This window comes from Temnothorax curvispinosus, unplaced genomic scaffold, assembly GCF_003070985.1.
Source record: "Temnothorax curvispinosus isolate PA1 unplaced genomic scaffold, ASM307098v1 QBEX01008632.1, whole genome shotgun sequence".
NCBI lineage: Eukaryota > Metazoa > Arthropoda > Insecta > Hymenoptera > Formicidae > Temnothorax > Temnothorax curvispinosus.
The window spans coordinates 37,945-52,092 of NW_020218412.1; positions in this window are offsets into that span (position 1 = coordinate 37,945).

The following is a 14,148-nucleotide window of genomic DNA, read 5'->3' on the forward strand; positions in this document are numbered from 1 at the left end:
GAGCGTGTGATACTCTCAATATAAGCGAAACTCTACGCGTTAATCGCGACATATAATAACTCTCAATATTCTCCGCCAACAACTATAACACACGACGAGAACGCGTGATCCGGGCCTCTCCGACTCGTGATTCCGACGCCTCACACTCTAAGTACCGGGCGCGGTAATTAACGCATCGGAGTGCCGGCGTGCCCTTGAATTAACATTATACGTCTAGATAGCACGCAAAGACTAATATTAACGAAAACGCAAAGACTAATACTAGCGAGAACGCAAAAACTAATACTAACGAGTGACTGTTGAGTCGATCCGCGATATTTTAAATGAATTGTCCGCCACATACAATACGCGCAAAAGATTATACGCAAAATACAACTTGATATATAACGCACGCAAGAAATGATTACACGCAAAATCACGCAGGATTGTCGAGTCGAGTAGAAACGGACCCTCTTACTCTACTTACGGGGTAGCAGCGAGCGGGATATGTCTGATCCGTACAATAACGATAAGCGATAATCCCGAGGGATTCACGACAATTGTGCGTAGGCCGTGAATACTCTCAATAGCGGTCCTACGCACATCTCTTAATACGCGAAACGGTACTCGACTTTCTGCCCTGCTATTCCCCGTTACCTGGCGTTCGGGATTGTTGGTTGTTTACAATGCCTTTTCCTTCGTCTTTCCTCCTCGGTAGGGCTCGTAGGGCCGCCGCCCTCGCTTACTCTCGGCCCAAGGGACTCTTCGCCGGACGTCCACGCTCGCTCGCGATTAACCCAACAGTAAAGATCTCCCGCGCGGCTTCGATCCTTGGCCCCCTAGCCGGGGCGCTTCACCGCGCCACCCTGCCGAATTGGGGCCATACGGCCGCTTCCTCCTGAAACTAATAACTAGACGACAAGCAGCACCAGCGCCATACATAACTAGACGATGAGCAGTACCCGCGCAATACAAAAATTTCGGATAACGTACGCGCCACAGGTACAGGTGACGGGCACACGGTGCAACGTCACAGCAAATAATGTTTATGTTGATGATATTTATCGATACGTCCGATTCGTGCCATTGTCGCGGCCCCAGCACGCAATTCACTGAAAATCCCAGCAGCGACTCAATGTTGTTCGGTTTGGTAAAATTTACCCGATAAGCACACTTGATTTCGCTCTTCATCGTATTGTTGTTGGCTTGAATAATTAATGGATACTTTTTATCTTCGCCGATATGTTTCTTTCTCGCAATATTATTGGATTGATCCAATTGTAAAATTGATTGTTTCAAGTACGTGTCTATATTACGCAGTTCGTACGATCCTTCGAGAACGGTAATCTCCTTGTCGTCAAAGTAGAATTTATTGTTCGAAGAATTTACATTCGGTATCGTGTAATAGGTTTCGAAATCTGTCAGACCGAGCTCGTAATCGCCATCGCTCAAATCCACGGTGGGAAAGTAGCTTACGGCGAGGATGCTATTTCTGCCGGTGAGCGTAAATGTCAGTTTAAATAAATACTGAGTTCAAACAGTGCAACGCCAGTTTTTAAATTGATCGTCAACCGGCTGTAGAAAGCGCAGACACAGTTGTCCACAATTGCTTTGATTGTATCGTTGATAAGGTGTGCGATTGTACTCGATTTGCGTCACGTTGTTCTTTAGATACAGCACCAATTCTCTTGGCGGTCGAAGATTATCATAACTGTCGAAATATATGGCTCGATCTTCCCCTCTTTGCGTATGCCACCCAGTGAGTACCCCCGGTCCTCAGCGTTATCCTAATTTACGATATTACTCTCGTTTTCGACACACTCCCTCCATCGGTAAAGTAATACGCATGAAAATACCTCTAAAATATGGAATGCGCATACGCTTTGCAAGTTGTTGCAGTTGTACGTTGGTAGTTACACCTTTCGGAATTTTTAGCGTTTCCTTGACATTTTTTTTTTACTCGAGACTCCATGCCCGCGTATTGTATGGAGCGAGATAAAGTCCGTGACCTTCTATGGCGCGATTGTAATGTTTTAGTTCTTCCAGCTGACGCCGCGCGGTTTTGTTATCGTTCACGGACTTCGCGATTTCCGCCGCTCCGCCGACCAACGAACCGAGTATCCCCAACAACGGTAGAATCGGCAAGATACTATCTTGCCGAGAAGCGGTAGCCCCTTTCCCGCCTACGTGTGTACTGTTTATACACACACAATTGAAGTATTATTTAAAAATTTATATTATTTATTTTTAACTTTAACACTCTGTATCTTGAAAACCAGAGCGGTTAGCCCTATAAGACCTATATCATTTTTTATTTAGCGTTAAAAGTACTACCAGAAACCATCGTCAAATTAAGGCGCCAGAATTATCGGAAGCTTGCCCTACCGACTACTATACGCGCGATCATTTGCGACCCCTAGAATTGCGGTAAAACCAACGTTCTGATAAACTTGCTGAAAAGTCCGCACGGTGTAGGTTTCGAGAACGTATATGTGTACTCGAAATCGTTGCAGCAACCGAAATATCGATACTTGGAGAATGTATTAAATGTATTACGTCGATAGAAGAGATTGGCTACTTTAAGTTTTTCAACAACAGTGACGTCATTCCGCCGAGCGATGCGCGTCCAAACTCAATCTTTGTCTTTGATGACGTGGCGTGCGATAAGCAAGATGCTGTGAAAGAGTATTTCTCAATGGGCAGGCACTCGAAAGTTGACTGCTTTTATCTCTGTCAGACGTACGCGAGAATACCTAAACATCTGATACGCGACAACGCGAACCTACTGATCCTGTTCAAACAGGATGGTACCAATCTGAAACACGTGTACAACGATCACGTAAATACCGATATGTCGTACGATGAATTTTGCACGTTGTGCTACGATTGTTGGCAACGCAACTACGGATTCGTAGTAATAGACAAGGACAACGCGTTTTTGAACGGCCGATATAGAAAAGAATTTAATGTGTTCGCGATATCGCAAAAGCGATCAGTTGTCAATACCTTATCAGGTTAAAACGTGAGATTAACACTCTGCTTTTTTTCCGCGATGGCCACGATCGACAGGAGCGAAAATATTGGCGAGCGCGAGAAGATCGTGAAAGAGATTACGAAAACGAGTGATTCGATTCGTAAGAAACTTCGCGCTTTGAAGACCGGTAAGATCGTGAAGGACATTGAGTTGGACACACACTTTAAGCCTCTCATCGGATCGCTGCAAAAGATTGCAGACAACTCGATCTCGGTGAAGAAAGAGGAGCCGGACAGCGTCGCTGACGTGGGGATCGAAACGTTACCCTTTCAGCAGCACGATAAAAAGGAGGAAGAGGATGAGGAGGATGCAACGCCAAGAAAGAGGAAGCGATCAGACTCCTGGTTGGATCTCTCATCGACACCGCGTAAATCTAATCAATCGAAACGATCGAAAGCTTCACTGGATGTACTACTACCGATAACCTCCACACCTTCCGCGACGGTGAGAACCGTGCAACATACAATTCCCGAATCACTCGCAAACGTGGGTGTTTTCGAAATCACGGATGACTCGCTCGCGACGTCCGTTCAAAAACAGTTGCAAATGCCGGAGGGTCGAGAAACGTTTCTACAAACGTTGCATGATTACTTGGGTCTACTGAGTCAAAAGTACATCGGGGCTTTTTTCAGCGCCGATCCAAAGATAGACACCGTGTACGGCGTTTATCTCGGCAAGGATGAAAAAATGCTCGGTAACAAACGTTTTAGCGTGGACAACGCGGATAACATAATTATCGACAATGTACATTACATCGGTACACCCGGTATTTACGAGTTAATCTTCATGAGAATACCCGATGAAGACATCTACACGAAAGACGACAAGCAAAAGTACAAGAACCTGTTATTGGCGACAAATGCTCATAAATTTAAGCACGATGCGCACCGACGAGTATTGACCAACAAGAGATACAAGTATAAACATGTAATCGCACCGTTAATATCGATCGAATCCAAGAAGAAAAAATCTGGAAAGGGATTATGCATGCCTCGCGTAATGACGCTAACTGACAATAAGATCGACTACGTGCACTAGGATAACCCCAACGAGGTAGTGGATCGTCTCCGATTGTTCGACGCTTCGCGCCAAGCGGGTCATAACGGTCACGACAACAAGATCCTGTCGATTATCGAGGAACTTCGCGAGGCTGGGTTTATTATAAATTAAACCATGCGTCGGCGAACCATTCAATCAGCATTGAAATGCCGACCGACAAATTCGGCATATCGCTCGGACGAGGCGAGACGCAACCGAACTATCAATGCAATGGATTAGTTAAAAATTACGTGCGGGATAACGCTCTTTGTATGGTTGCCACCAACTTTGATGCAAAGTCGCGCAAGATTCGACGCGTGGCACAACCGGAAGCTGATGATGACGCTGTTAAACTATACGTGGATCAGTGCTTTAAAATGTTGCGCAATCAACAGAAAGAGTCAGACGAGAAGTTGCCTGCGTTGGAGAAGGATCTGCAAGCGTTACGGATTGCGATACACGAGCTTCGGCATTTGACTACCGCTAAGTCAGAAACGAACAACAACAACAGCAACAACAATGGATAGCAATAAACAGAACGGCTATGAGTAGGTTAGGTATGCCGATTCTACCCCGGGAGCTCCGAGGGGGGGTATCGCGGGCGGGGGAAGGGGGAGGGGGAGGGGATACTGCTTTCGCGTTTTCAACCGCGGGGGAGGGGGTACCGCGTTTTCGATCGCCGCAGAGTGAGGGGGACGGGGGAATCGCGTTCGCGTTTTCGGGCGCCGCGGGGGAGAAGGTCCGCATTTTTGGGCGCGTCGGTCCGCGTGACGTCACATGGCGCGCTCCAATAGTATCTTATTTCTCGAATAGTTCTCATTAATTTATTTAAATAAACCTGAGGACAATATCGCAGCCTTATTCTAATGACATGGAATGGGAGGAAAATAAAAAGGAAAAATAATTTAAATTTTTTTTTACCATAATATATACATATTTATTTGCGCCATTGACTTATGATAAATTGATCTGTATAACTGCTATCGAACCGTTATCAAACATCTATAAAACATTTTTTAAACAACTAAAACATCTTTAAAACATCTTTAAAAACATCTGTAAAACATCTTTAAAAACAACTAAAACATTTTTAAAAACATCTTTAAAACAACTAAAACATCTTGAAAACAGCTTTTGAACAATTATCAAACAACTAAAACATCTATATTATACTACAAACTATATAGGAAAAGAAAATAAAACATTGTAACTGCTCGGGGGGGTGTGAGGCGCCCCCCGGATTCGTGAATTTTCTATTGTAACATGCTCGAAGGACCAGAGGGACCGTTCCCTCACGAATTTAATAAGCGAACAAGCGAGCAAAAGGCAAAGCGACTCACCGTCATCGATGCTCGATGCCCTCGTGGTAGCGATGGCAATGTCCTGGCTTCGTCTCTGGTATCGTTGGAGAGCGGAAGCAAGCGTGCAGCAGGCAGTTAACGTGCAAGCGGGCAGGCAGGCAGGCAGGCAGGCAGGCAGGCAGGCAGGCAGGCGAGAAAAGCACTCGTCGGTTTGAGATGCAAGCACTCTCGCGCGACTTCAACGAAATTTCTCGATTGCGGTAGAACCGTGAGCGTTGTTCTCGATTCGTGTTGTCTCGTTGCCGGTTAGACGATGAGTAAGTGTCTTCAAGAGTTTTCCGGCCTCTCTTCCGGCTCGCGCACCTGTGAATACGGCGCGAGCGAGAGTACTTCCTCCTAAGTACTGGCGCTACCACCCGCAGGTAGGCAGCACGAGTCGGATGAGTCGCGCGAAATATCGACTATCAATCTCGATCGCGATCCGCCGACGTTTCGCGCGAGTCTACAAACACAAGATTGTCGCTACCGACGGTAATGTCTCAAAGACGCGAGAATTATTGAACAAATTGCAAGGTAACAACAAAGAAAATCTTACAAACTAACATGCAACGCGAAGTAAGCTATTAATTAATCGAAACGAATACACTATGTACACAGCGAGTACCAAACAGTAACATTTATATAGTTTATTTAAAAAAAAAAATCATAATTGTTTCTGGTGTTGCGACCACCAGTTAAATATTTTTAATACATTTTGTAATGCGCAATTCTTAACATATTTTTCACATCGTATAGTATTAGTAACATCTAGATTAATTAAAGATTCGATATCTGCATCTTCGTAATTTACATCTAAAGTCTCAATGTTTTGTTTCTTTCTCGCTTTATTCTCAAGCAGATCCACCAGCCATTCTCGTTTTTGGCATCCTTTGACGTACACAAGAGTCGACGTCTCGTCACCCTCTCCAAGTACGGCCTGATGTAATTAGGCGTTTCATCATGCTGTACGGCACGTTTCCGTCTTCCCATCGTAGTCCATGGTGATTTGCAATCGACCAGGAAGCGCATGACTTATCGGATTTTGTGAGGAGACTCCACGGCATGGGGCATGTAAAAATGTTGAAGGATTATTTATTTGCTGGGATCGTTAATTAGATTGAGATACTACACAAGCTTCGAGACAACTTTCCTTATATAGTTTAATAAGATAGCTTTTCTACTCTACATGTTCGTGCCGCCATATAGAGCCTTCTCTTTCCTTTACTGAAGAAGAACATAAAATAGGATATATATAGATAGAATACTCGCTACGCTCTTTACAACTCTATAGATGGCGTCGCATATTCATCACCTCTAATAAAAATGTACATACTCATACTTCAACAAATGTAATGTGCCAGAACGGTCCCGTTTCTCAGAACTGCCACCTCCTTTACGACAAATTTCATCCCGACGGCGAATCCTTGCAGATCGACAAACGTTGGTACGATCATGACGAAACGACGGAGCAATCTGTATCTTATCGCGGTACATCAGTGCCTCTTATATCGCAATATCTGCTGATATTGCAATTTACATAATTTTTCGCACTACGTTCGACAACGGACAGTATTCGATTACACGATCATGTAAGATGAGACAATAGGCGGTAGTATTTGCCGGTACATTCTCTTCGCAGTCAAATTCTATTCGCATATCCACGGTGGCGCTCTTGACAGATTCGTTTTGTCGCGAGCAATCAATGACAACAAAAGATCTTTTTGCCAAGAATGTAATCACGGTGCAAAGCGTATCGAAGTAGCCGTATCCATAATAAGTGTTAAGGCAGGTCATCGCATTTGACGCGTATGCGTACTCCGAGATGGCGCGATGTGTGTCGAGCGCGGCACTTCGAGTGAGCGGGCTCCGAGAGCCTCCGAGCCGCGAGCGCGGCCATATTGTAATGTCAGTCGCAAGCGAACTACCGCATAGATAACACGCTAATTAAATAAAAGTTTTTATTTGATACGCCACAGAGTTACTCTATTCCTGAAAAGGAAACTCCTGCTTCTTTCTTTCCACGCTGCCTCAACAGGTTATGGGCCCAGGCATCGCAGCCGGTGCCTAGTGTTGGAAAAGAGAGACGTGCGGTGGAGAGACTGAGTCGCAAAAATAGAAGCGTGTGGAACAGGTGGTCGAGGCGGCCATTTACGGTGTGCGAGCAAGGCACGCGGTACGCGGCACGCGGTACGAGTTTTGGTGTGCGAGCAAGGCACGCGGTACGAAGCGAGTTCGTAAGAACATTCGAGAACGTCGCGGACATCGTGCGAAGCGAGTTCGTGAGAACATTCGAGAACGTCTCGGACATCGTGCGAAGCGAGTTCGTAAGAACATTCGAGAACGTCGCGGACATCGTGCGAAGCGAGTTCGTGAGAACATTCGAGAACGTCTCGGACATCGTGCGAAGCGAGTTCGTGAGAACATTCGAGAACGTAGCGGACATCGTGTGAAGCGAGTTCGTGAGAACATTCGAGAGCATCGTGGACATTTTCGCGTCGCGTCGTGTGTCGGCGGGGTTCCAGTTGTCGCGTGGACAGAGTGATCGGAATCAAGAATGCCGGACGACGGGCTAGTGCGGTCAGTAAAAAGGTTCGACGGAAAGAACTATCAATCATGGAAGTTCCAGATCACAGCGGTACTTATGGCGAGTGAAATATTCGATGTGGTCGATGGCACGAGACGAAGGCCGCCGAACGCGGAAGGGCCGAACGCTGGGCTTATGAAATCGTGGATCAAAGACAATGCAAAAGCCACAGCAATCATCTCGTCGGCGATGGAGGACGATCAAATGATGAGTGTTTTAGTGTGCGGGTCCGCGAAAGAAATGTGGGACAAATTAGTTACGATACATGAACAGAAATCTGCGGCGAACGTCGGTACACTAACGCAGCGGTTCTACTCGTATAAGATGAGTCCGTCCGATTTGGTCATACAACATGTGAGCACGGTGCAGAACATGGCGCGTCAGTTAAAAGATCTCGGCGAGACAATTTCAGACGCGGCAGTGATCGCGAAGATTCTCTCGAGTTTGACGACGAGATTCAGTGTGTTCAAGACGGCGTGGGACAGTGTGGACCCGACACGGCAAACGATTGAAAACCTGCTAGAGCGGCTCATTCGCGAGGATCAAAATCTTGGCGAGGATGGAAATTCGGCGAGCGCGTTAGCAGTGACGAAGCAAGGTGCTTTGAAGGACGGCGCGAAGTCAAAGGACAAAAACAGGAAGAAAAGAAAGCCGAAGAAAAACATTGAGTGCTACAGATGCCAAGAAAAAGGGCATTACGCCAGCCAGTGTGACAAGAAGAAGAACCAGAACGACAACAACAACAACACGAAAGGTCAGTCCGGCAGCAGCTGCGCGTTTGTGGTTGATTCGCACGAGAGAGACGAAGAAGTGCGACAGCTACTACCGTCGGTCGGGCAGATTCAGCAGCTAAGTGAAGCGGATAAACGAGAGGTGTGGATCACCGACAGCGGGGCGTCGGAACACATAACGTCGCGTCGCGACTAGTTCGAAGAGCTGCGACCGGTAACTGGGGAGACAGTTCTGCTGGGAGACGATGGTGAATGCGAGGTAACAGGCATCGGTAAAATTCGCATTGAGAAGTATGCCAATGGCGAATGGAACAGCGGAGTGATCGAGAACGTGCTGCTTGTTCCACGTGTTACTCGAAACTTGTTTTCAGTAGGAGTATGCACGAAGAAAGGATTTCGAGTCGGCTTCGAAAACGGAGTCGTCGAAGTGTCACGAGGAGGCGTGATCGAGGCGACCGGAGCGAGGCAGGAGAACGGGCTGTACCGTATGTTCTTCCGAAGACCGAAACCGAAACGAGAGGTCAACGTGACGTCGCTGGATTTTAAAATCTGGCACGAGAGGCTGGGCCACATTCATAAGCGGGCGCTCACCGAGCTGGTGAGTCGAGGGCTGGCAGATGGAGTGAACGTGAAAAATTCGGGCGAATTTTTCTGCGAGGCGTGCCAGTTCGGCAAGCTTCACAAGTTGCCGTTCAGGAGCGGCAAAGCATCAAGAAATCCAGGGGAATACTTCCATAGTGATGTGTGTGGACCGGTACCAACGGAGTCGACAGGCGGTGCACGATATTACGTGCTCTTCAAGGACGACGCCACTACATTTCGATACGTATACTTCTTGCGTCACAAATCAGACGTGTACGAGCGATTTATCGAATTCGAACGTCTGATATTCAATAAATTCGGGCGCACGATAAAAACCCTGCGCACTGATAATGGGACTGAATATTGCAATGCACGCATGAAGAAGTACATGAAAGAGAGAGGTATCACACTGGAGACCACGGCGCCGTTCACGCCGGAACAGAATGGGAGGTTGGAGCGAGATAACCGCACGATCGTCGAGGCGTCAAGGACGATGCTGAAGGCGAGGAATCTACCAGCACATCTGTGGGCGGAAGCAACGGGAGCAGCCGTGTACACAATCAACAGAACGGGACAGTCGCGAGTTGGCGGAAGTTGTACTCCGTACGAACAATGGACGGGGAAGAAGCCAGATCTCCGTCACATGCGAGTATTCGGCTCTGACGCTTATGCGTATGTGCCGAAGCAGAAGACCACGAAGTTTGACGCTCGAGCGAAGAAGCTGGTCCTGGTGGGCTACGACAGCGAGTCGTCGAACTATCGTTTGTTTGATCCTGTTACGAAATGTGTATCTATTTCCAGGCACGTAGTGTTCAATGAACGAGCGCACGGAGGGGATCCAAAGATGTCAGAATCCAAATTCGAACTCACCTTGCCGTCGTCGAGTGATGACGATGGTGAGGAGGAAGAGCAGAACGCGGGTCACGGTAACGGAGCTGTCGTCGGCAACGCCGGTGCTGACGATGTGGCCACCGATAACGCGAGAGGAGCTTAGGCAGGTTGAAGAAGCGGAGTCGAAGACGTCGAGGTTCAACAGCAGCAGCAGCAGCAGCAGCAGCAGCAGGAAGCGCTGACACCTAGGTCGCTGCGCGATCGAGACTCGTTGCGCCCTCCGGCCAGATACGCGTTGTGCTGTGCAGGGCACAACGTGCCAACTACGTACCAGGAGGCTATAACTAGCCCAGAGGCAAGTCAATGGGCGGAAGCTATCGAGGACGAGCTCGAAGCACATAAAACGAACGGGACGTGGATAATTGTTCCGCGCGTTCTAGGAGAGAAGACTATAGACTCTAAGTGGGTCTTCAAGATACTAAGAGACACAGATGGAAACGTGAAAAAGTTCAAGGCGCGTCTGTGCGCCCGAGGGTTCAAGCAGCGAGAAGGTGTGGACTACTTCGAGACATTTTCGCCAGTCGTAAGGTACGACTCACTCCGAGTGCTTCTGGCTGTCATCACGCAGGCTGATCTTGAGGTTATGCAGTTCGACGTGCAAACAGCATTCCTGCACGGCGAGCTTGACGAGGACATCCGGATGGAACTACCGACGGGTCTTGTGGTCAACGAAGAAGCCGGGGATCGAGGGAGTGTGGTGTGTTTACTCAAGAAGTCACTCTACGGGCTTAAACAAGCACCGCGCTGTTGGAACATTAAATTCACGGAGTTCTTAAAACGTTTCAATTTGAAAGAGACTGATGCCGACAGTTGCGTATTTTACGGTATTTACGACGGATACGAGATATATCTTGCGGTTTTTGTCGATGACGGTATAGTTACCGCGAAATCATTGAAAGTGATCAATAGTATAATCGGGGGCTTGAGCGAAGCTTTCGAGTTGACACTCGGTGACTGTAGCAGTTTCGTCGGAATACAAATCGAGCGAGATCGAGCGTCAAAGTCTATGTTCGTGCATCAGTCGGCTTATGCGAGAAAAATAATCGAGAAGTTTGGCATGAGCAAAGCAAAGGAGGTTTCCGTGCCGGCGGATCCTCATACAATACTGTATCCGGTAGAGTCAGGGGAAAATGAGAGGCATAAAGTGCCGTATCGCGAAGCCGTGGGATCGCTTATGTTCTTGGCCGTAGTAACGCGTCCGGATCTAGCGTATGCGGTAAACGCGACTAGCAAATTCCTCAATAATCATAACGAGAGTCACTGGCAAGCAGTGAAGCGGATTATATCATACTTGATCGGAACGATAGACGTAGGGATTGAGTATCGGGCAAGTGAGTCAGGAATCGAGTTAAAGGGATACTCGGACGCGGACTTTGCGAGCGACGTCGAGACTAGAAGGTCAACGACGGGGTATGCATTTTGCATCGCGAACGGTATCGTCACGTGGTCGTCTCAGCGACAGAGACTTGTGTCCATGAGCACAACAGAATCCGAATATATCGCTGCGGCGACAGCGGCAAGAGAAGCTATATGGCTTCGCACCCTCTTAGGTGGAATAGGCTACGGGTGCGATAAGCCAACAACGTTGTACGTCGACAATCAGAGCGCGATTTGTCTAGTTCGGAACCCGGAGTTCCATAAGCGGACGAAACATATAGATATAAAATATCATTATATTCGCGAGAAGGTAGAGAATCGCGAGATCAATGTTGTCTACGTGCCTACCGAGGCTCAATTAGCAGACTTGTTCACGAAAGCGCTCTCGAGAAATAGGTTCAATGAACTGTGTATAAATCTCGGGATCTTTGTCAAACGCTCGGACGGCGGAAGTGTTAAGGCAGGTCGTCGCATTTGACGCGTATGCGTACTCCGAGATGGCGCGATGTGTGTCGAGCGCGGCACTTCGAGTGAGCGGGCTCCGAGAGCCTCCGAGCCGCGAGCGCGGCCATATTGTAAAGTCAGTCGCAAGCGAACTACCGCATAGATAACACGCTAATTGAATAAAAGTTTTTATTTAATACGCCACAGAGTTACTCTATTCTTGAAAAGGAAACTCCTGCTTCTTTCTTTCCACGCTGCCTCAACAATAAGTTTTACGAAAACGCGTATACATATCAAAAAGGACGGTGTATCGATTTTTGCCAAAATCTAGATTCATGTCATCGTACGGATAAAATTCAGAGTTTAGATAAAGTTTCACGTTGGTCAAGTTACAGTCATCGAATACGCTAACATCTTGCGACATGATATTCTTACGCCCGGTCTGCAGCGCAAAGATAACGTACCGTGGCTTCTTCAGCTGAGCCGCCGTTTTGACGGCCGACGAATGCTTTGTCGTGCTCTGCAACATGGAGTACTCATACAGATCCCACGAACGGAAACTAACACTAAGATATCGCCCGCTTTCCAAGGCTCGTAGCATGGATAGCTTATTGACCTCGTTTAATGTGACGTGAGGGATTCGCCACTTTACTTTAAACAATTCAATTTCCGGCTCCGTCGCCGGTTTCCTACAATGCAATTGTTATCGCTACGCGCACGTATCAAAATTAATTCGTGACAAGCGTTAACAACCACGCGTTTGTAATCCTCGCAAGAGGCCAACAATGTGTTGAGCAGTACGCAAAAGTTGAAATATCCTTCCGGGTGAGAAGATGAAATGTCCCATCCAGCATTTTGCATAATTTTTGCTTTGTTATTTGTAAACGCTACATAGTTCTTGATGGTACTAGTTATTCCAACGTTTCTGTTGCGATTAATCTCCACGCCACTGAGCTTGTATCGAATTTCATCAAACATGAACGCCACGCAATTATTCGCAAGCGTTGCCTCAGACTCAATGATTTCAAGAATTCAACGTTCGACGCAGTAAGTTTCTTCTTTGGCGATCGGATTGTCTCTAATTTTGTTTCTCGTCTGTTGCACCTGCTCAGCTTCGTTCAGTACGAGCATCTTACGTCATCGCTGTCGTCTTCGTACATGCAGTCTAACGGTGATCTCCTCTCCACAAAAATCAATCAATCGACCGTCCTGATCCACGATATGATCTGTGCCGGCGTCTCTGATATCTTATATCTTGGAGGCACACTCGGCGAAAACTCGTGTATCGTATGCACGTACTTGTCGTTGCTGCTTGTCGTTGGGAACATCCGATTCGTGCCATTGTCGCGACTCCAGCACGCGATTCGCTGAAAATCTCAGCAGCGATCCAATGTTGTTCGGTTTGGTGAAATCTATCCGATAAGCGCACTTGATCTCGCTCTTTATCGTATTGTTATTAGCCCGAATAATAATCAATGGGTGCTGTTCATCTTCGTTTGTCGAGACACTATTGGATTGGTTCCATAAAAGGGCGCGTTTCAGATACATGTTTATATCACGCAGTTCATACGATCCTTCGGGAATGGTAATCTCCTTGTCGTCGTCATAGTAGAATTTATTGTTCGACGAATTTACATTCGGTATCGTGTGATAGATTTCAAAATCTGTCAGACCGAGCTCGTAATCGTCATCGCTCAAATCCACGGCGGGAAAGTAGCTCACCGCGAGGATGCTGCTCTTGCCGGTGAGCGTAAATGTCAGTGACATGTTTGAATGAATACTGAGTTTAAACAGCGCAACGCCGGTCTTTAAATTGATTGTCAACCGACTGTAGAAAGCGCAGACACAGTTGTCCACAATTGCTCTGATCGTATTGCTGATAAGGCGTGCTATTGTACTCTATCTTCGTCACATTGATCTTTAGATACTGCGCCAATTCTCTCGGTGGTCAAAGATTGCCAAAACTATCGAAATATATGGCACGATCTCCCCTTTTCGCATACGCCACCCAGTGAATACCCGGCCTCTCAGCATTATCCAAATTCACGATACCGCTCTCGTTTCGACGTATACCGCTGATAGGTAACGAGTCGCGCATGAAAATACCTCTAAAATATGGAATGCGCATACGTTTTGCCAATTGTTGCA